The sequence below is a fragment of the Schistocerca gregaria genome, chromosome 1 (assembly GCF_023897955.1).
Source record: "Schistocerca gregaria isolate iqSchGreg1 chromosome 1, iqSchGreg1.2, whole genome shotgun sequence".
NCBI lineage: Eukaryota > Metazoa > Arthropoda > Insecta > Orthoptera > Acrididae > Schistocerca > Schistocerca gregaria.
The window spans coordinates 469,400,561-469,424,028 of record NC_064920.1 but is presented as its reverse complement, the minus strand read 5'-3'; the positions used below and the strand labels follow the sequence as shown (position 1 = coordinate 469,424,028).

Here is a 23,468-nt window from a genome sequence, read left to right as displayed (position 1 = left end):
GTACAGTAGTCAAAATTTTATTTCACACTCACTCATAGTACATAGCTGTTTTTCTCATCTGCATCTGTATATTGCAATCCATATTTAGAATTATGGTGGGTAATTTTTACCATTTCCATCCAGTCTTGTTGCATGTGCAAAATGTGCTTGTGGCTAACATGACTGTCAGCATGCCTCTGCAGGAGCAAAGAGCATGTGTATCAGAAGTATTAAGAACCTCACTTTCTGAAGATAAGTTGTAGCCAGAAATTCTTAATTATAATTTTATAATTTTCTCGTGTGGATTTTCCTTTTGATATAAATACATGTTTCCTAACAATTAATCATACCTTATTGCACCAATATTTGTAATTACAGGCAATAAAGAAAAATTTTGATCGTAAATCAGATCATCATATCTTCTCACCTCATGGAATACGTTAGACAAGCAAAGTATTGGGTCATGCACACGTGGGTTTCACATGGAGGCATTTAAATAATCATTTCTCACACTCCATACACTAATGGAATGGAGAGAAACCCTAATACACGGTTCCATGGGAATGGCTCTCTGCCATGCTCTTCAATGTAGTTTACAGTTGTGGGTGTATGTTAATTTTGTGTCAGTATCAGTTCATTTACTTCTAACTGCACTATTAGCAATTTAATACCTCCTTTCCCCCAGAATTCCATGTGTACATTTATGCTTAGGATTCTAGAAGCGTTCAGATGTAACTGATACCATGTTAATTAATGAACATTTGAATGTGAAATTAGTTTAGATACTAACCAAACTGAATCAGCAAGGGTCTTCATTTGTAACAGGCGCTTTTTGTGTTGTTTGTTGACTCGTCAATTGTGCTGCCGAAATATGCAAATGGACAAATGAAAAATAAGAAAAAACAAAATTACAAATTTAATTGTTTATGATATTGTTTGACTTTCTTATCTTCCTTCCCAATGCTACTCTTTTGATTCTTGATCCTTGTTCTATCTCCACATCAAGAACGTTTTTTGAGTAATCTACAACATTTAATATCTGGTATTAGTATTAGATTGGGTTTCCAATCGATAAATAAACACCCTAGTATATAATTGGGATGCGTTGGATTGGCTTAAATATTGCTATAATTTTCCATTAGTGCAAAATATAAAAGACCATCATTTATCAGTTGTTCTCTTGTATGTCTTTCAGTCCAAAGACTGGTTGGATGCAGGTTGCCACGTTACTCTGTCCTGTGCAAGCCTCTTCATCTCCAAATATCTACTGCAGTCTACATCCATTTTAACTACTACAGCCCACATTCATGCCTTGATTTCCCTCTGCAATTCTTATACCCCATGCTTCCCTCCATTACCAAATTGATGATTCCTTGTTGACTTAGGATGCGCCCTATCAACTGATACCTTCTTTTAGTCATATTGTGCCATAAATTTCTTTTTTGCCCAATTCAGTTTGGCCGTTCCTAATTAAATATTCTCTCTACCCATCTAATCTTCAGCATTATCCTGTATCACCACATTTCAAAAGCTTCTGTTTTCTTCTTGTCTAAACTACTTATTGTCATTGTTTCACTTTTGTACAAAGCTATACTCTAGAAAAACACTTTCAGAAAAAGACTTCCTAGACAGTTAAATTTATATTTGATGTTCACAACCTCCTTTTGTCAGAAACACTTTCCTTGCTGTAGCCAGTCTTTCTATTATATAGTTTCTACTTCAACCATTGGCAGCTATTTTGCTACCAAAATATCAAAACTTACCTTCTACTTTCAGGGTCTCATTTCCTAATCTAATTCTCTCACCATCACTTGATTTTATTAGATTACATTCCGCTACCTTCATTTTACTTTTGTTGCTGTTTGTGTTATAACGTCTTTTCAAGGCACTATCCATTGCATTCAGCTGCTCTTGCAAGTATTCTGCTGTCTCTGACAGAATTACAGAATCATTGGCAAGCTACAAAAATTTTATTTCTCCTCCCTGACATTTAATTTCCTTTCAGAATTTCTTCTTGGTGTCCTTTATTGTTTGCTCAGTGTTCAGATCACTGTCGCTGACTCCACAAGGACCGAGGGGGCCCAAGCCCCGTCAAAAATTCAATTGTATTATGCTTTGTAAAATCACAAAATTATGTTGGAATTTTGTATTTTCCTTGTTTGACAATAATTACCTTTTAAAATACATTCAGTAATGAGTTAAAACAAATAATTATTTTGGTAGTAAGCAGGTTAACTGAAAACGAGTGGTGTGAATCATGATAGTGTTACGGTGCGGGCACACTTACTATTTGCCCCGGTGCAGAAACCTTTGGGTAAAGTCTGGTGCCGGCAGGCCAGCACTGCGGCCACGTGACTGGAGCAGAAGTGCTTGGAACCCTCCACCTCACGTTGCGTTGATGCTTCGAGACATTATGATGCCATGGCCATATAAAGCCCACCCTGCTGTTGCAGTCATTCGGTGTGGATAGTTTCGTGCAGTGCATGCTGCAGATATGTTTAGTGTTCCAACTTCGGTATCTAGTGGACTATTTTATATGACTATATTTTATTTGCTTACTTTAGTCTCTTAGTGTACTGTGAATTAAGTTTGCAATGGATAAATTTGTTACCAAAAAGGCGTGCTTGGAAGTTGATGAAACTGCAAGTCAACCTCCAACAATTATTGTGTCGTCAATTGCTTCGTCGTCTTCAGGCGAGAACTGTTCACAGCTGCAACCTGGACAATCCAGTAAGGGAAGGTCATTTCAGAAGTATTGGTTGATCAAATATACATGGCTAGAATATGAAGCATCTACTGAAAAAGTTTTTTCCAAAACCTGCAAAGAGGTAGATGCTAAAAATCTATTACAATTGTCTTCAAAAAAAGAAGATGCATTTACTTTCATTGGGTTTTCTAACTGGAAAAAGGCTTTGGAAAAATTCCATCTTCATGAAAATATGTGTGGCCTCCCAATTGAATGAACAGTTAGATAGTGATATGAAGAAAGACTATGTAGCTCTTGGGACAATTTTTACTTCCGTGCAGTTTCTATGTCGACAAGGGCTACCAGTTAGAGGGCACGAAGAAGTAAACTCAATTTTTTTTCAGTTGTTGGAACTCTGAAAGAATGACATCCCTGAGTTTAAAGATTGGTGAGGGTGTTCGGGGTATAAGTGGATGTCCCATGATATACAAAATGAGATAATTGATCTACTAGGAAAGTCTGTGTTGAGAAAGGTATTGACTTCAATCAAGAAGACTGAAAATTTTTCTATTATGGTTGACGAAACAAGTGATTCTTCAATTCACGAACAAGTGTCATTTTGTATTCATACTGTCGATGATTTCTCAATCATCAACATGGTCTTTATTGGCTTATACGAGACCCCCAACACTGAATCACAAACTCTGTTTAGTATTTTAAAAGACGTTTTTGCTCATCTTGATTTGTCAATGGATAACTGAAGAGGGCAGTGCTATGATGGTGCCTCAAATGTGAGAGGTAAGTTCAAAGGACCAAAAAGTTAGTTTTGGATACACAACTAAAAGCATGTTATGTGCACTGCATTGCTCACAGTTAAAACTTGGCAGTTGTAGACACTCTCCACCATCTTACATCTATGAGGGATATTATGACTTTAGCCAAGGATTTAATTAACACTGTAAGGGAATCCAACAAAAGGATGGGACTTTTCAGAAGCATTTTCTGTGACAGCACCAACGACCAAACTGGTGTACAACCGCTTTACCCGACCCGATGGGCTATGCGAGCTTCTAGTATCTTGGGAATATTGAAAAACTTTGAAGAATTTCTAGAGTTTTTTGAAACATTTTCTGCAGAGGACAAAACCCTTGAGTCAATGTTACAATTCAAGACGTATTTCTTTTTACTTCTTTATTTACATGCATTGAACCCAGTAGAGGATGTCAATGAAAAAATTAAATACCCTCATCTAAGTGTTGCTGATCTGGAAAAAATATGAGGGCTTGATTTGTATATTTAATGGAAGGCGTAGTAGTTTTGAACATGTTTGGGAATTGTGTTTAAAAGAAAAACCTTCACAAGTTGATGATCCTTTGCTTCCTCGGAATCGAAGTACACGAAAGAAGTATGAAAACAATGAAGCCAGCTCACTGCACACTTTTAAAACCCCAAAGGAATAATACAAAGCTATTTGCATTGAGGTTCATGAAACAGTGCAATCTTGCATTACTGAGCGGTTTGCTTCAACTGGACCCAAACACGTCACTGCAGTTGAACAAGAGTGCTTGCTTTTAGTAAACAGGGGTGAAACAAATCTGGAAAAATCAACTGAGTTTTTCAAAAATGACCTACACATGAGAGACTGCACTTACACTTGAATATGTTAGCCAACATCACTAATAAAAGAACAACTGAGTTTAAAAAACATGTGTGATGTAAGAAATTACATTACACAAGAGCCTGCAGTTGGAGAAATGTTATGTGAAGTAGTGAAGTGCATTAAGCTTCTCCAAGTAGTTCCAATCATGACAGCAACAGCAGAACAGTCATTCAGTGCCCTTAGAAGTCATATCTCCGTTCAATAATGGGACAGAAGCGATTGAAGAACTTGGCTGTTCTTCATGCCCACCAAGATGTTTTGGATGAGTTGGATATCCAACCAGTCATCAACAACTTCATATTCAGTAATCCAGTCAGACGGTCGACATTTGCAGCTTTCTAAAAACACTCTAGCCCTAATAATGGCATTTAGAGCAATATTAAAAATCTTTATAAAATAGAGAATTATATTTTCAGTTTTGAAATATTAGTACTAGTTTAGTACTGTATTTCTATATTACTGTATTAGATATTTTCAAATACTTAAATATTTTTGGGGTGTAAGACCCAATTAAAACCTGCTGTTTACATATTTTTTGACTGAAAGTGTTAGGCATACTGTATTAACTTTATTAATTATAGTAGAGCATTAACTTTAAGATAATGTTTTTATGTAATGAACCCTGAGCCTTATTCAGGAGTAAGCTTAAATTAGCTATTTCACATATTAATCGATGTGCTATTACTGTGCGACAGCAATATTTTATGTTTCATTCTTTTAACGATAGTTTAGGATTTGTTTAAATATAATTTCAGTTTTTCAGAGCTATATATTCACTGCTCTGTAATAGTCTATAAGCACGGTTATTACTGTAAATTAAATTAGCTTTTTACGAAAATACTGTGCGTGTTTATGTATTGTTTCCTTTTTCAAAGCCAAAAAATGTGTCAGGCTTGTCGAGTTTCCCAGAGTGTTGAGTTATCGAGAGTCCAGTTTTCAGGGTTCTAATGTTGATCATATGACTCTAAAATGATTAAAAAACTTTAAAGATCACTATTCTTCATCTAAAATTTAGGAAATTTCCCGAGGCAAGACCCGCCAGTATGACGCCCCCCCCCCCCCAATATTTTTTTATAAGCCTGCGCCCCTGGTTCAGATTGAACAACAGCAGTGATAGGCCAGAATCTTGTCTACTCTCTTCTGTATTACTGCTTCCTTTCCATGCCCTTTGACTATTATAAATGCAGTGTTTTCTGTACAAGTTGTAAATAACCTTTCACTCGCTGTATTTAATCCCTGCTACCTCCAGATTGTCAAAAGCTTCTCTAATGTAATGTTACCTTCCACTACCCTATCTTCTAAGAAATGTTGTAGGGTCAGTGGTGTTACTTGTGTTCCCACATTTCGGCGGAACCCAAACTGATCTACTTTGGCTTCTACCAGTTTTTCCATTCATATGTAGGTAATTTGGGTAAATATTTTGCAACTACAACTTATTAAACTTGTGGTTCAGTAGTATTCACACCTTTCAGCATGTGTCTTCATTGGAATTTGAATCATTACATTCTTTTGAAGTCTGAATATATTTTGCCTGTCTCATATATTGCACACTGAGCGGAATAGTTTCGCCATGGTTGTCTCTCCCAAGTATTCCAGTGATTCTGAGGGAATATCATGTTCTCCAGGAGGGCCTTGTTTTGACTTTGGATCTTCAGTGCTCTGTCCAATTCTTTTCACAGTATCATATCTCCCATCTCATCTTCCTCTTCATTTCCATCACATTGCCTCCCAAATTTCCTACTTTTTCAAAAGCTCTTGAGTTTTAATCTGCAGTTCACAAACAATAAATTATGAGGAGAATCCACATTTGCCATTAAAATGCCTATAATTTGAAATATGCTTTTGAAATCTCTGTCTTACCAATAGAAAAACAATCTCAATCATTCCTGTATTATGAGGTCTCTTCCACATGTACAACCTTCTTTCCTGGTTCTTAAAAAGAGTGTTACCAATGGTTAAATTATACTCTGTGTCTGTGACAAAACTGTGATGTTCCATGAGTAGCTCACAGAAGCAAATTGAACAATACCACATTGATTTACGTGTTTACAAAGCTCACATTCTGTATTTGTTGGTTTTCATATTTAAACTAATGTATTATGAAAATATGCATTTTAAGTGATACACATATTAAAGATCATTCCGAAAGGTAATTTTTAGTATGTTTTGTTGTGCTTCAATGTCGGAGAATTATGTTGGTGGCTAAACATGCTATCATACATCACTCAGCTAAGGATCTGGATATAGTCTTGCCTGGATTTGCACTGTTTTCATTCTTGATTGGTGTTTAGATTGGATCTGGGTGAAACAATTTCTCCTTTATCACACATTCCAAATATTTGTCTAATAAATTGCATATTGTGATGTTTTCAGACTTGGGGCATGCTACAGTTCTTCATGAGAAAATAAAACTAACAAGTACTTAGGCACTATGCACTCACAAAAAAATTGATAACTTGTTTTATGCTGCGAACACTGTTAACAATGTTAACAAGTTAGGAAATTCTTAGTAACTAAAGATAACAAGACATTTTTGCACACTTATTTCCTCTAATCATTCATGAAATTCTCACGAGGTGGTGCCACTTATGCTACTGCATTGTAGTGAGATGTTTCCAAACCTAGCTTGCCTTTCCTACACTAGTCAGTACTGCCAATGGCAGAACCAAAAATACTACCTTCAACGATACCAAAATATTAAAGATTGATTAATGAAGTATCAAAATATAATACAGAAATACAGAGACAGAGGTTTGGTAGCAAATGTTCAGCCAGTTAATTTCTTTTTGTTGTAAGCAGAGGAATACAAAAATCATGTGCGGCCAGAGGTTGTAGCAACTGAGCTTTGAGGAGGTCCACAATAGGAGCCACACCCTCAAACCTCTGCTACATGAAAATAACTGGCATTTGGAGTTGCAGCTTTAAGACTAGTTACTACCTGTTTTGAGAAACATTATTCGATATTGACTGTCATTAGTGAAATCTGTGTGGGGAACTATCAAAATGCATTTTGATTATTTAAATTCTGGAATCTACTATTGAGAAATTTATTTTAGGATACCTCCATCTCAGAGCATTTAAATACAAGTTGCATCTGCTCTATGCAAAATTTGGCTTCCTATTTCGTTCCTTTCCTCCAGTCCATATTCTCTTGCTATTCTTCCTTCTCTTCATTTTGCTACTATTGAGTCCAATTGCCCATTACAATTAAATTTTCATCTCCCTTGATTATCGGAATAATGTTCTCTATCTCATCATTCATTCTTTCAATATCTTGCTTACCTGCAGAACTAGTTGCCATATGAACCTAACTACGGTGGTGGGAGTTGGTTTCATATCTATATTGGCTGCAATAATCCTTTCACCATGTCATTCCTAGTAGCTTACCCGCATTCCTATTTTATTATTCAATATTAGACTGACTCCTGGATTATACCTGTTTGATTTTGTATTTTTAACCCATGAACCATGGACCTTACCGTTGGTGGGGAGGCTTGCATGCCTCAGCGATAACACATAGCCGTACTGAAAATGCAACCACAATGGAGGGGTATCTCTTGAGAGACCAGACAAAGGTGTTGTTCCTGAAGAGAGGCAGCAGCCTTTCCAGTTGTTACAGGGGCAACAGTCTGGATGATTGACTGGTCTGGTCTTGTAACATTAATCAAAATGGCCTTGCTATGCTGGTACTGCGAACAGCTGAAAGCAAGGGGAAACTACAGCCATAATTTTTCCCAAGGGCATGCAGCTTTACACTATGGTTATTTGATGATGGCATCCTCTTGGGTAAAATATTCCTGAGGTAAAATAGTCCCTCATTCAGGGACTACTCAGGAGGACGTCATTATCAGGAGAAAGAAACCTGCCATTCTATGGATCAGAGCATGGAATGTCAGATCCCTTAATTGGGCAGATAGGGTAGAAAATTTCAAAAAGGGAAATGGATTGGTTAAAGTAAGATATAGTGGGAATTAGTGACGTTCGGTGGCAGGAGGAACAAGACTTCCGGTCAGGGGAATACAGTGTTATAAATACAAAATCAAATAGGGGTAATGCAGGAATAGGTTTAGTAATGAATAAAAAATAGGAGCATGGATAAGCTACTACCAACAGCATAGTGAATGCATTATTGTATCCAAGATAGACACACCAACCACAGTAGTACAAGTTTATATGCCAACTTGTTCTGCAGATGATGAAGAGATTGAAGAAATATATGAGGCAATTAAAGAAAGTATTCAGATAATTAAAGGAGATGAAAATTTAATAGTCATGAGGGACTGGAATCAGACGGGGTGGGGGGGGGGGGGGGGCGTGAATGGTAGAATTTTACATAGAGAATAACTTAGTCATAGCTAACACTTGGTTTAAGAATCACAAAACAAGGCTGTATACGTGGAAGAGGCCTGTAGACACTGGAAGATATCAGATAGATTATATAATAGTAAGACTGAAATTTAGGAACCAGGTTTTAAACTGTAAGACATTTTCCAGGGCAGATGTGGACTCTGACCACAATCTATTGGTTGGTGTACACTAAAACTGAAGAAACTGCAAAAAGGTGGGAATTTAAGGAGATGGGACCTGGATAAACTGACTAAACCAGAGGTTGCAGAGAGTTTCAGAGAGAGGATTGGGAAAGTTTCACAAATACAGGGGAAAGAAATACAGTAGAAGAAGAATGTGTAGCTTTGGGAGATGAAATAGTGACAGCAGCAGAGTTTCAAGTAGGTAAAAAGACGAAGGCTAATAGAAATCCTCGGCTAATAGAAGAGACATTGAAGTTGAGAGACGAAAGGAGAAAATAAAAAATGCAGAAAATAAAAAAAAAATGCACTAAATGAAGCAGGCAAAAAGGAATAAATACATCTCAAAAATGAGATTGATAGGAAGTGCAAAATGGCTAAGCAAAGGATGGCTGGAGGACAAATGTAGGCATGTAGAGGTATATATCCTTAGGTCACTAGGCTTAAGATAGATACTGCCCACAGGAAAATTAGAGAGACCTTTGGAGAAAAGAGAACCATCTGTATGAATATCAAGAGCGCAGATGGAAAACCAGTCCTAAGCAAAAAAGGGAAAGCAGAAACGTGAAAGGAGTATATGGAGCATCTGTACAAGGGCGATATTATGGAAATGGATGAGGATGTAGATGATGATGAAATGTGAGATACGATACTTCGTGAAGAATTTGACAGAGCACTGAAAGACCTAAGTCAAAACAAGGCCCCAGGACTAGACTATATTCCAGTAGAACTACTGAGACCCTTGTGAGAGCGAACCATGGCAAAACTCTACCATCTGGTGAGCAAGATGTATGGGACAGGTGAAATACCTTCAGATTTCAGGAAGAATATAATAATTCCAATCCCAAAGAGAGCAGATGTCGACAGGTGTGAAAATTACCAAGCTATCAGTTTAATAAGTCATGGCTGCAAAATACACTCCTGGAAATGGAAAAAAGAACACATTGACACCGGTGTGTCAGACCCACCATACTTGCTCCGGACACTGCGAGAGGGCTGTACAAGCAATGATCACACGCACGGCACAGCGGACACACCAGGAACCGCGGTGTTGGCCTTCGAATGGCGCTAGCTGCGCAGCATTTGTGCACCGCCGCCGTCAGTGTCAGCCAGTTTGCCGTGGCATACGGAGCTCCATCGCAGTCTTTAACACTGGTAGAATGCCGCGACAGCGTGGACGTGAACCGTATGTGCAGTTGACGGACTTTGAGCGAGGGCGTATAGTGGGCATGCAGGAGGCCGGGTGGACGTACCGCCGAATTGCTCAACACGTGGGGCGTGAGGTCTCCACAGTACAAGGATGTTGTCACCAGTGGTCGGCGGAAGGTACACGTGCCCGTCGACCTGGGAGCGGACCGCAGCGACGCACGGATGCACGCCAAGACCGTAGGATCCTACACAGTGCAGTAGGGGACCGCACCGCCACTTCCCAGCAAATTAGGGACACTGTTGCTCCTGGGGTATTGGCGAGGACCATTCGCAACCGTCTCCATGAAGATTTGCTACGGTCCCGCACACCGTTAGGCCGTCTTCCGCTTACGCCCCAACATCGTGCAGCATGCCTCCAGTGGTGTCGCGCCAGGCGTGAATGGAGGGACGAATGGAGACGTGTCGTCTTCAGCGATGAGAGTCGCTTCTGCCTTGGTGCCAATGATGGTCGTATGCGTGTTTGGCGCCGTGCAGGTGAGCGCCACAATCAGGACTGCATACGACCGAGGCACACAGGGCCAACACCCGGCATCATGGTGTGGGGATCGATCTCCTACACTAGCCGTACACCTCTGGTGATCGTCGAGGGGACACTGAATAGTGCACGGTACATCCAAACTGTCATCGAACCCATCGTTCTACCATTCCTAGACCGGCGAGGGAACTTGCTGTTCCAACAGGACAATGCACGTCCGCGTGTATCCTGTGCCACCCAACGTGCTCTAGAAGGTGTAAGTCAACTACCCTGGCCAGCAAGATCTCCGGATCTGTCCCCCATTGAGCATGTTTGGGACTGGATGAAGCGTCGTCTCACGCGGTCTGCACGTCCAGCACGAACGCTGGTCCAACTGAGGCGCCAGGTGGAAATGGCATGGCAAGCCATTCCACAGGACTACATCCAGCATCTCTACGATCGTCTCCATGGGAGAATAGCAGCCCGCATTGCTGCGAAAGGTGGATATACACTGTACTAGTGCCGACATTGTGCATGCTCTGTTGCCTGTGTCTATGTGCGTGTGGTTCTGTCAGTGTGATCATGTGATGTATCTGACCCCAGGAATGTGTCAATAAAGTTTCCCCTTCCTGGGACAATGAATTCACGGTGTTCTTATTTCAATTTCCAGGAGTGTACTAACATGAACTCCTTACAGATGAAGGGAAACACTGGTAGAAGCCGACCTCAGGGAAAATCAGTTTGGATTCCGTAGAAATGTTGGAACACGTGAGGCAATACTGACCCTACGACTTATCTTAGAAGATAGATTAAGGAAAGGCAAACCTACATTTTTAGCATTTGTAGACTTAGCAAAAGCTTTTGACAATGTTGACTGGAATACTCTCTTTAAAGTTCTGAAGGTGGTTGGGTGTACAATACAGGGAGTGAAAGGCTGATTACAATTTGTACAGAAAACAGATGGCAATGATAAGAGTAGAAGGACACAGTGATTGAAAATGGAGTGAGACAGGGTTGTAGCCTATCCTGTGAACAAAATTGTATTGCATTGGAGACTAATGAACAACTGCATACTGTCAAGGAGAACATTGGAAAAACGTCATTAGCAGTACATATATTAATCATCAGATCTAATGTTTGTTGGAGTTGGTAATGGGTAAAGAAGATAGTGTTTGACTGTAGTTGAAGAATTTATGCAGCACAGAAAATGACTGTAAAGACCAGTGATACATTGGTTGTCAAGCATGTAACCCACACAGAATGTGAACCCTCCTGGAGTCTCATGTGCTGTCGTTAACTCAACATTAACTATTCTGCACCACCTTGTACCATCTCTAAAAAAAATTTACACAATATTGTGCAAACTCTTTGAATAACATAAAATGGCAGTTAAATGACTTTTCCTTTTACATTTGTCTAGCTAATTGTATTCTACATGACTATCTTATGTTCAATATTCTGATATCCCCATGCAAAATTTCTATTTTTACAAATCTGTTAGTACAATTATCTTTCCATACTAGTTGAGCTTGAGGCAAAATTTAGCTTACAGATTTGAGTAAAGTACATAAAATTAACATATTCTTCTCTAGCAAACCTCAGTATATGCAATTTCACCACTTTTTTATTTCACTGATTCTTCTTTCATCAGTATTAGGTCAAAGTTTGTTTTCGCCATGTATGTTATTTTCTCGCTGTTCAACATTTTCATCTTATGTTGTCTGGAAATTTTCACAAACAGTTTGCCTGTTTCTGCCAACCTCTCAAAATCAAATACTGTAGTGTTTATACATTAATTATTTAACAATTATTGTTCTTTGACTGTGCCTTCTTACTACAAACAGGTTGCCAAAAAAAGTAATATCTTTGATCACATTTGCATAGATATCCAAGGTAAGGTTTGTCTCAGTGTTGGATGGTTCACTGCATCAGTTACATCTCAAAGACAAAATACTGCCACTGATCCAGTTAGTGCAACTGACTACTAATCCAAGGGTCCTGGGATTGATCCCAGCCACTGTTTTAATTTCAAATAAGGACCGTTAGTATTACAGTGGCCAAAGAATTCTGCATTTATGTTCATACTCCACAAGTGACTGTATGGTGCATGACAGAGAGTGCTATGTATCACTACTAGTCATTTCTTTTGTTGTTCCACTCACAATTAGAGTGAGGGAAAAACAACTGTCTGAAAAATTCCTTGTGATCCCCAGTTTCTCACATCTTACCTTCATGGTCATTAAGCAAAATAAACATTGATGGCAGTAGAATCACTCTGCAGTCGCCCTCAAATGCTGGTTTTTAAATTTCCACAATAGTGCCTTGCAAAAATAGCATCATTTTCCGCCCAAGGATTCCCATTTCAGTTCATGAAGCATCTCCATAATACCTGCATGCTGATTGAACCTACTTGTAAGAAATATAGTTGCACACCTCTGAACTGCTTTGATGTCTCCTACACAGTGCAGCTCATTCTTTCTAATGTAAACATTCATATCTCACAGGTGGTAGAAACATTGAGGTGTGATGTTACAGTCATTACCTACTGACAACACTTGACTAGTGCCATTTAATTCTAGCTGGTGATGGTCTCAAGCACTCAAACAGTACTTGAGAATGGGTCACAATAGCATTCTATACAGTGTCTCCTTTACGAATGGGCTACACTTTCCCAACATTCCCCCAATAAAATGATGCTGAGCATTCACCTTCCCTACTGCCAACCTGACCAGCTTATTCCATTTCATATCAGTTTGCAACATTATGCCTAGACATTTAATCAATGTGAACTGTGTCAAGCAGCGCTTTACTTATGCTGCATTCGAATGTTACTTGGTTGTATTCCCTACTCACCCACATTAACTTACATTTTTCTGCTTTTAGAGCGAGCTGTCGTTCATCACCAACTAGAAATTCTTTCCAAGTCATCTTTTGTGTGCGCTTACAGTCACTGAATAATGACACCTTCCCATAAATCACAGCATCAGCAAACAGCCATAAATTGCTATTCACCCTGCCTGTCAGAACATGTCTTTTATAAATAATATAAGAGAATAAGAGTGGTCCTATCACACTTCTGGCAATACCCTTGTCTCTGTTGAACGCTCACCATTGAGGACATTGTATTGGATTCTATTACTTAGAAAGTCACTAACATATCTGGGAACCTAAACTGTACACTTGGACCTTTGTCAATTGTCTGCAACGGAGCACTTTGTCAAATGCTTTCCAGAATTCTAGGAATATGAAATCTGCTTGCTGCCTTCCATTTATGATTTTTAGGTTTTCATGTGAGAAAATGGCAAGCTGAGCTTCACATGGGCAATTATTTCTAAATCCATGCTTATTTGTGGACAAAAGCTTTTCTGTCTTAAGGAAATGTATTATATTCAAACTCCGAATGTATTCAAGAATTCTGAAGCAAACCAGTGTTAAGGATATTGGTCTACAATCATGTGGATCCGTTTTTTTTTACATTTTTTTATGTACAGCAGTCACCTGCACTTTTTCTTAGTCACTTGGAACTTTTCATGGGCTGAGAGATTTGTGATAAGTGCAAACTAAGTAAAGGACCAATGCCACAGAGTACTCTCTGTAAAACTGAATTGGGATTCCAGCTTGGTCCAGCAACTTATTTGTTTTCAGTTCTTTCAGTTGCTTCTCTATGCAACGGATGCCTTTTTCTGTTTCCTTCATGTGGGAGTCTGTAAGGCATTCAGAAGACAGTACGTTTGTACAATCCCCTGCATGAATGATTTCTTAAACATGAAATTTAAAATTTCAGCTTTCCTTTTGGTGTCTTCTATTGCCAAAACAAATTGGTTGATGAATGACTGGATAGAAGTCTTCAACCCGCTTAGTGATTTTACATATAACCAGAATTTTCTCAAGTTCATGGCAAGATATTTCGCTAAGGTATGGTGGTGGAAGTTGTTTGCTTCACACATTGATCGTCTTACAGATACACGAATTTCTACGAACTGTTGCATCCCAACATTGGTGCTTTCTTTTTTTAACTGAAAGCATAACAATCTCTGTTTCCTTAACACATATTTAATTTGATTATTAAACCATGGAGGGTCCTTTCCATTTTCAATCCACTTACTTGGAACATATGTCTCCAGAGTGTGATTTACAGTCAGTTTAAACTTGCCCATAATTTGTCTAAATCCATCATATTGGAGCTAAATGATATCCATTGATTGTCTAACAGGGATGCTAAAAACTGCTTGTGTGCTTTTTGTAGCATAAATACTCTCCTAGCCTTCTTGACAGATTTATTTGCTTTAGTGATCATTGCATTATGACAACACCATGATCACTAATCCCCATCTCTGTACTGACTCTGGTGATGGAATGTTTAACTAGTTGTTCAAGGGACTTTTTAGAAAACGTGTTCAAAAGTGCTTCGCAAGTTTGTCTGTTCATACCACCTGCAGTGAATTCATAGACATCCCAGACTATACTCAGTAGATAAAACTTGCCATCAAATCAATCTCATTTCACATTCTGCATACTTACTGGGAAGCATTAACCAGATGACCACAAACTATCACCTGGGAAAAAAGGGGGTGGGGGGGGGGGGGGCTGTGCACACCCTGCAAATACTCCACTGCTTCCTTCTTGTAATACGCCTGTGACATATCAAGTGGAGTCCTGCAACTCTGCACCCCATAATGTAGGTCCAGAAACCTGCAACCATGACTGTCACAGAATTGATGGAACCTCTGGCTAAAACCTTCCACTCAGCTCCAGACCAAAGGACTCCGATCAGCTGTGAGTACAGAGTCCATAAGAACTGAGGGTGTCCTGCTGCACCCTGCACCCTTGATGGCCACACAGGGCATCGGATACAATGCAAGGTGCCTCAACAGCAGAACCTGTAGTCAAAACACGTGACACCTGAGGTGTCCCATGGGATGTGACAGTTTTCTGCCAGCATTACACCCTGATGCAGCCATGAACTGCGGCCAGCTCCTTCTGCACACGCCGTATCCAACCTACTACTACTACTGCTACTTCTACTACTAATTTTAGAATTAAAGTATGAAACCAAACTGGGAAAGCTAAATACGGTATGTGACTCATTAGTGTGGCAGCATACTGAGCTGTAGTCTATGCTTACTGGTCTCCAAAACAAACAAATGACTATTGCACTACAGACTGCACAAATATACACGTTACTGTTCCTAAAATGCAATACTATACCTCTCAAATACAAAAAAATTCAATGAATCTAAAGATTAAACTTTGCAAGCACACAGAAACATTCAAAGAATTTGTGAATTAAAGAGACCATAAACAGAAAAGTTAAATATGTTGCATGCTAGTCTCCTAGTACTTCATCAGTGGAGGCCAATGACTAACTGGCAGTGGCCAACGGTGTAAGGACTCACCTTTATTCTGCCAATGGCCTTGCCAGAAGAGAATGAGAGGAAGAAGAGGAAAGGATTTTCATGTCATCATCAAGTCCTAAGGATGAGAAATGACTCTTAAAGGCAGAAGCATCATAGTTAATTGAAACCACTGGATTAAAGACACAAAAAACTGTGTCCAAATCATTTTTTCCTGAAAAACATGAGAAGAGGTATGAGGAGGATGGCTGACTTAATATGTAAAATGACAAAAATTTATAGTCAGGTGATTGGATGATTAAAAATAATGATGATAACATCAACACTTAACTGTGTAACATGGCATGGCATCATTATGAATAAGAAGATAGGTAACAGGTTAAATTATTTTGAGCAATGCAGTGATCAGACCAGAGCTAATATCAGTCACTATTGTAGAGCTTTAAGTGTCCACAAAATAAGCTGATAATTAAGAAATAAGAATATCATATGAAAAACAAAATAAGTGATAAATTATGTGGAGGACAATGAAAATTTGTTGGTCCTACATCACTCTGGTGCTATAATAAGGAATATAATTGAAAGCAAAATTAGTAGAGAATATGGGCTGGTGTAAAGAAACGAGTCATGGGAGAGATTTCAAGAGTTCTTTGATAGGCTTCATCTTGTCGCAGGAAGCACCATTTTTTAGAATCCTAAGAAAAGAATGAAGTCAGCTGAAATTCAGGTTTATAAAAAGAGTGAATACTGTGAAGTGAGGGACAGAACAGTATGAGATGAGGTGGTTGCAATAAAACTGCAAAGATTAAGTTGGGAAATAATTAAGACAGGTCAGGACACCACATGTGTTGTGGAAATAGAGGCACAAAAATCATAAATGGATCTGTAAATACCCCAGTTTGTGGATGAAAGAAGAAAATATGGGAATACCAAGAATGAGATAGCAATTTAGGGTGTTTAGGAATGAAATTAACAAGATGTGTAAAGGAGCTAAATCAGATTTGATGGAACAGATCTTAAAAGACATTGAGAACAAGGTGGTGCTTTTTACATTGTTGTCCCCAACTGAGGTGCAAAATTTAGCTTATTTAGCTAACAAGTTTGCTTTCTTCTCCTCCTAAAATCTCTTCATCTTTTCACTGAAGTGTTCATCATGTGCTTCTGCCCAGTTTCTGGTAGCTCCAGTTTCCAGTTTGCCTGAAAACCGATGATCTTGACAGCGTACATTTCTACCCGGTACAATATCGCCTGCAATCCCAAAATCTTGAAGATGTCAAAGTTTGAAGTGGCCAGTTGTCCTTAATTGATATATCAAGACACAAAATTCTTTTGGTCAGTCTGTTGTCATTCATTCTAAGATAATTACTCATCGGATTATGTTTATAATCTTGGGAACAAGATGATTATAAACATGCTTCTGAAAAGTAATAAAGGAAATATATTATCCTACAAGCTGAAATCTCTGTTTTGTGCATACATTGAAACCAGCATGATGCAGAATTGTTCTGAAGTGTGAAATAAGAGGAGACAGAAATTGATATGGAAAAAAATAGATGATTTAGTATATCACTCAGAGTTTGATAAAACACTGAATCATATTAGCTTAAACAAGTTAGAAGGTCTCAGTCATATACCTTCAGAGCTTCTGAAATCTGAGGCAGCTATGGCAATGGTAAAAATATTTGAGGTGGTGTCAAAAATCTGTGAAACATTTAGCTTACTGTCAGAGTTCCATAAACATGTTATCTTCACCTTGCCAAAGAAGGTACAAGAAAATAAATGCAAAAATTTTTGTATGATCTGTCTGATATTTACATTTGTAGAAGGAAATAAGGAAGGGAAGATACGTTTTTAACATCCCGTTGACAATGAGGCCATTAGAGATGGAGCACATGCTCAGATTGGGGAAGGAAATCGGCCATTTCCTTTCAAAGGAACCACCCTCAGGGGCTTGGCATTCATTTGCTGGGTTCGGGCTTGGTGACCCCAGGGTTCCTGAGCTGGGGACTGGTAAGTGCTGCCACTCTCCTGTAACTGTAAGCTCTGGGCATGTTTCAGCAACCACCATGCGGCACAGCGGTGGAACGTCGTGTGTCACAGGGAATGAGGATCATGGCTTGACTGTATGGGACGCGAGGATGAAATAAACCTCTATGGAGAAAAAAAAGAAAAAAAAAGAAAAGAAAAAAACCTCAATCTCAAGGTGTGCTGCGCACTGACGAGATGCATGGCTGTTGAGGTGGAACAGTCATTAGCGGGCAACCTCTGGGGAACCTGCCGCACCTCAGTTGTATAAGGCTTACTCAGGCATGCGGGGCTCTGCCTGAGTGGACCCTTATTTACCTAGCTGCTCGTGGGACTGAGATGGAACCCTCGAAATCTTCTTCTTCTTCTTCTTCTTCTTCTTCTCCCAGTGGGAAGGGTGTACCACCTGGGAGTTCTCACACCCATTCATCAAAAAGAATGAGGGAGGCTAGTCCTCCTGATAATCAACGTGTTGTCAGTAATGGGGCTCAAGGAGTCGTGAATCATAATGTCTTTGTAGTGATTAAGAAGAAGGAGGTGATGTTTGAAAAAGTGTCCCCCTTCCATATCCATAAAGGCTTAGAAGGGCTGGCTGGTACCCTAAAGTCTATTAAGTGGTTGCGCAGTGGTTCTTTGCTTGTTGAGACTAATCGGGCAAAGCAGGTGAAACTCCTCAAGAAGTCACAGGAATTGGATGAGTACGACATCATTGTTGAGTTGCATAACTCCAGCAAAGGTGTGGTAACCTGTGGTGCTATTATGGATATAGAAGTTGCTGGACTCAAACAAGAATGGGCACCACAGGGGATTATAGAGGTGGAACAAAGGACAAGCAAGAACAATGGAGAGCCTGAGAAGACTGCCACTTTTATTGTGACCTTCAATTCCCCAACACTACCTGAATACATCATGGCCAGTTTCCTCTGACTTAGGGTTCAGCCCTATGTACGTAACCCTATGCGATGCTTCATGTGCCAGCATTTTGGCCATACAGTGCTGAGTTGCAAAGGTGAAGTGACTTGTGGAGAGTGTGAAAAGGCAGCCCATGAACCTGCGACTGACTGTCCATCTCCAGCAGTCTGTTTTAACTGCTCTGGAAGCCACCCAGTCTGGAGTCAAGCCTGCCCTGTTTTCACAGAGGAACCCAAAATTCAGGAAATCAAAGTGACTGCGGATCCTGTATGCAGAAGCCAAAAAGGACTATCAGGCGATGAAACCCCCTGTCTTTGCCGCTTCTTATGCTTCGTCGGTGCAGAAACCTGTTACTAATATTGATGCTTCGACTCAGACGACGTCCATTGTTCCATTATCCACCTCTAGCACCTGTACTTGCACCTGTATGTGCCAAAGTAAAGTGAAAGACATAGCTATTCAAACAGCTACAATGGAAGAGACCAATAATGCTTCCACAGAGCAAAGCCCGAAGGCACCCCAAAAGCAGAATGTCCCTCAACGCCAAGTTTCTTCGAAGATATGTGACTGTCACTGCCCCCTCTCCCCCTCATCCTTGCTGGGTAAGGGAACAGGGAAAGGATCTCAACATACAGGTCGAAAGCTGACCTGGGCACCATCAGATATCATTCTGGCTCGCCTGACTGATGATAAGGACATCATGGATTTTGATGCCTCATCACCAGACCCAGTCAGCCCCAAAACCCTGCCTCACTCTACAAACGCCTCACCACCTTGGCACAAAAACAGGGATAAATCAAGACCAGATTGATGAAATGGCTCCCAGATTTCAATGGAATATAAATGAGTACAGGGCTCATCTGGTGGAACTGAGACTCATTGTACAGGACAGAATCTTTTGCCTCTGCCTTCAAGAGACTCATTTTAAAGAGACTGACACGCCTGTACTTCGAGGTTATCACCTTTATAGGAATTACGACCTTACTGGTGACAGGGCAAAAGTTGAGGTTGCAGTGTTCGTAAAGGACACTTTTCAGTCCTTCGATTTGGAAAAGGCCTACGATACTACCTGGAGGCATAATATTTTGTCGCAGCTCCATCAGTGGGGATTCCGTGGATGTCTTCCGACCTTCATACGATCCTTTCTCATGGACAGATATTTTAGATACAGGGTTGGGAATGTCTTGTCTGACCATTTTAAGGAGGAGAATGGTGTCCCTCAAGGGAGTGTTTTAAGTGTCACGGCTTTCACCATCGCAATCAATAGTATTACAACCACAGTGCAATGTCCAGTACTATGTTCCTTATTTGTGGACGACTTCTCCATCTTCTGTGTATCCTCCAGCCTCACCACAGCAACTCAGCAATTGCAACTGACAATCAGATGGTTGGAGGAATGGTCTCACACCACAGGTTTTAAATTCTCATTAGAGAAAACAGTTTGTGCTGCTTTTAATCGTTCCCACTCTCTGTTTAATTTGCCTGTTTTAAAACTGGGGGACACTGATCTCACTTTTAGGGAAAAGGTGAAGTATCTGGGTCTTATTTTTGATGAGAAGTTAACATGGTTGCCACATCTTAAAGAACTGAAACTGAGATGCTCAAGGCCTTAAACATCATTAAATGTGTTAATCATAGGGCTTGGGGAGCTGACACAGAATGTCTGCTCCAACTTTATAAGGCCTTCGTGTGATCCCAGCTTGAATACTGATGCCAGATTTATGGATCAGCAAGGCCTTCATACCTTAAAATGCTGGATGCAGTTCACCACGAGGGTATTAGACTGTCGAAAGAGGCCTATCGCATGGGCCCGGTTGTTAGTTTGTGTGTGGAGGCTGGTGAGCCTCCGCTGTCTATTTGACGTCTTCTTCTCATGCTACGCCAAGCATATAAGCATTGTCCATTCCTATATTGCCAGCATCCAGTTACGTTGTTCAGCCACCACTGGAAGCGGCTGTTCGATCATTGACCACAAGCAACACGGCCATTTGGGTTCCGTGCAATGGAGAGCCTTGAATTATTAGTGGTGTGGGGGGGGAGGCATTAAAGTCCAAAGCCAGTGGTGGAGTTGGGTATACCCCTGGCTACTACCAAGGCCTAGATTGCTTTTAGAACTGACTGCTTACAAGAAGCATTGTACCCCAGATCATGTTTTTAAAATTAAATTTAATGAAATTTTACGTTGCCACCCAGATTTTATTACCGTCTACACGGATGGCTCTAAGCAGGGAGATGTTTTTGGTTGTTCTGTTGTGTTCCCCAACACTATCCTCAGGCTAGGACTCCCAGAGCAGTTTTCAGTTTATTATGTGGAATTGTTTGCTATCCTGAGGGCAATGGAGCAGGTGAGACAGTGCCTTGACAAAAAATTTATCATCTGCTGTGATTCTCAAAGTGCCTTTCTCGCTGTTCGACAGATGTACCCAGCAGATGGGATGGTGCACCAAGTGCAGGACGCTCTCCTTCTCTTGCACAGGAAAACAAGGAAATCTTTTTTTGCTGGGTTCTAGGGCACATAGGCATCCAAGGAAACAAACTCGTTGATGCTGCTGCTAAGTAGGCTTGCTCCCTTCCTCCTCCTGCCAGCTGTTCAGTCCCTCTGGGAGCTGTCACTTCATTTGTGACCAGGAAGGCCATATGTTGGTGGGAGTCACAGTGGCTAGAAATGAGGAACAATAAACTACTTTCCATCAATACTTCAGTGCTACCATGGATCACCTCCTTCTGCTCGCAACGGTGTGAAGAAGTAGCCCTTACTCGGCTTAGACTAGGACATTGTCCACTGACACACGGCTTCCTCTTATGTCGGGAGGAGCCCCCAGTATGTCAGTGATGCAGTACACAGCTGTCAGTATGACATATTTTAAGTGAGTGCATTTTATATGACGACCCGAGGGTTGAACTGGGTCTCCCACAGGATCTTCCCTCTATTTTAACTGATAACGAGATGAGTGTTGTTCGTGTCTTAAAATTTTGTGCGTGTCCGAAATTCTTCCCAAAATACTTAGTGTGCAATCTTAATGTGTCACAGAGTGGCTGGGTCACGTATTATATCTGTCTCTTTCTTAACAGCATCTTTACAGGTATTTTCTCCATGATTTCATTTAGTTATCCCTCTGTGTCTTGCTGGGGTGTTATTATGGGCTTTACTGAACCTCACCTTTCTGATGTTGCTTTATGTTTCCTGTGGTGGGATCAAACATAGTTTTCCAGTTTATTGATCTCCTTCCACAGATTATGAAAACCTTCTTAAGTATAACATTAATGCAAGGGTGCTGATGACCTAGCTGCTTAGCACTCTCCACCATAAATTATCATCTTCATCATCATCAAAGGAACCATCCAACATTTGTCTTAAGCAATTTAAGGAAATCACGGGAAAATTAATCCGGATGGTCAGATGGGGGTTTGAACTGCCATCCTCTCAAAGTTAGTCTAGTGTGCTAACCACTAGGCAACCTCACTTGATGCTAACACTTCTAGAGTGCTGATCAGAACTATATACATAAGAAAAGAAAGAAAAGTTGATGGGGCACTGGATAAGTTGTGTTTTAAAAAGGAAAATATATCAGGGAAATAATGGAGACTACGCATTTAGTAATGGAAAGACAAAAGAAATCCTTATATCCTCCTAGGAATTTTATAGAAAGCTTTTGAGAGTGTTGGGTGACAGCTTTTGAGAGTGTTGGGTGAGATGATGTGTTTGCTACAGTGCTGAGATGAGTGAAGCTATAGTACATAGACAGAGAAATAAAGTAAACCAAGTGTGAACCATAAAAAATGAAAGATTGAAAAAGATAAGTTATCTTAAGAAGGTCTGGAGCTTTCTACCATTGTTGTTTAACTTTTACAACAAAGAAGCTATGATGGAAGGCACAGGAAATTTTGGAAGAAGAATTGAAATTCATAATGAACCAGTACCGAGGTTAAGGTTCACAGACAACAAATCCCTTAGACGTAGGAGACCTATTGAATGGCATACTTTCCATAGTGTAATGGGTTAAGAATAAGCAGTGATGATATTGATTAGTATAACTAACATCAAATTGGTTAACGTCAAAACCAAAAATGACATTATAATCAAAGAAGTGAAGAAACTGCCATAACTAGGAAATAAGATTACAAAGCTCTGATTATGCAAGGAAGATGTAAAAAGTAGGTTGTTTGAGAAGTAGTTTTCTCCAGTAAAACAGATCAACAAGTATGAAATGCTTGGATAGAAGAGGGGGAGGCATTCTAGAAAGTGTGTGTTGGGAGTACAGTATTGTATGCAAGTCAAACGTTGACTATGGGCAGTTCAGGCAATAAAAAACTACAAACCATGAAAATGTTGTGCTGTCAAAGAATACTAAGTTTCCAAGACAAGTGAACGATGAACCGGGACTAAAAGGAAGAAGGGAAAAGGAAAAGCAAAATACAACAAAGAACCTAACCTTTAATGTACTTTAGACAATTTGTTAAGGAAAGAAGTCTATGATTTGGTAGATTGCTTAAGATCTGTTTCTACTTTGCTACCTTCTGGTAGGGTGTGATGGTGATCTTATAGCTTATCCATATGTTACATATATCATCCTTCCCCATGAACCATGGACGTTGATGCTGGTGGGGAGGCTTGCGTGCCTCAACAATACAGATGGCCGTACCGTAGGTGCAACCACAACGA

At 40.0% G+C, this 23,468-nt stretch overlaps 1 protein-coding gene across 6 annotated transcripts in view; it reads left to right on the top strand.

Annotated features, from left to right (window-relative positions):
- The window catches only part of LOC126353000 (uncharacterized), a 238,498-nt gene that overhangs the window by 110,080 nt on the left and 104,950 nt on the right, over window positions 1-23,468 (top strand). The window lies entirely within an intron of this gene.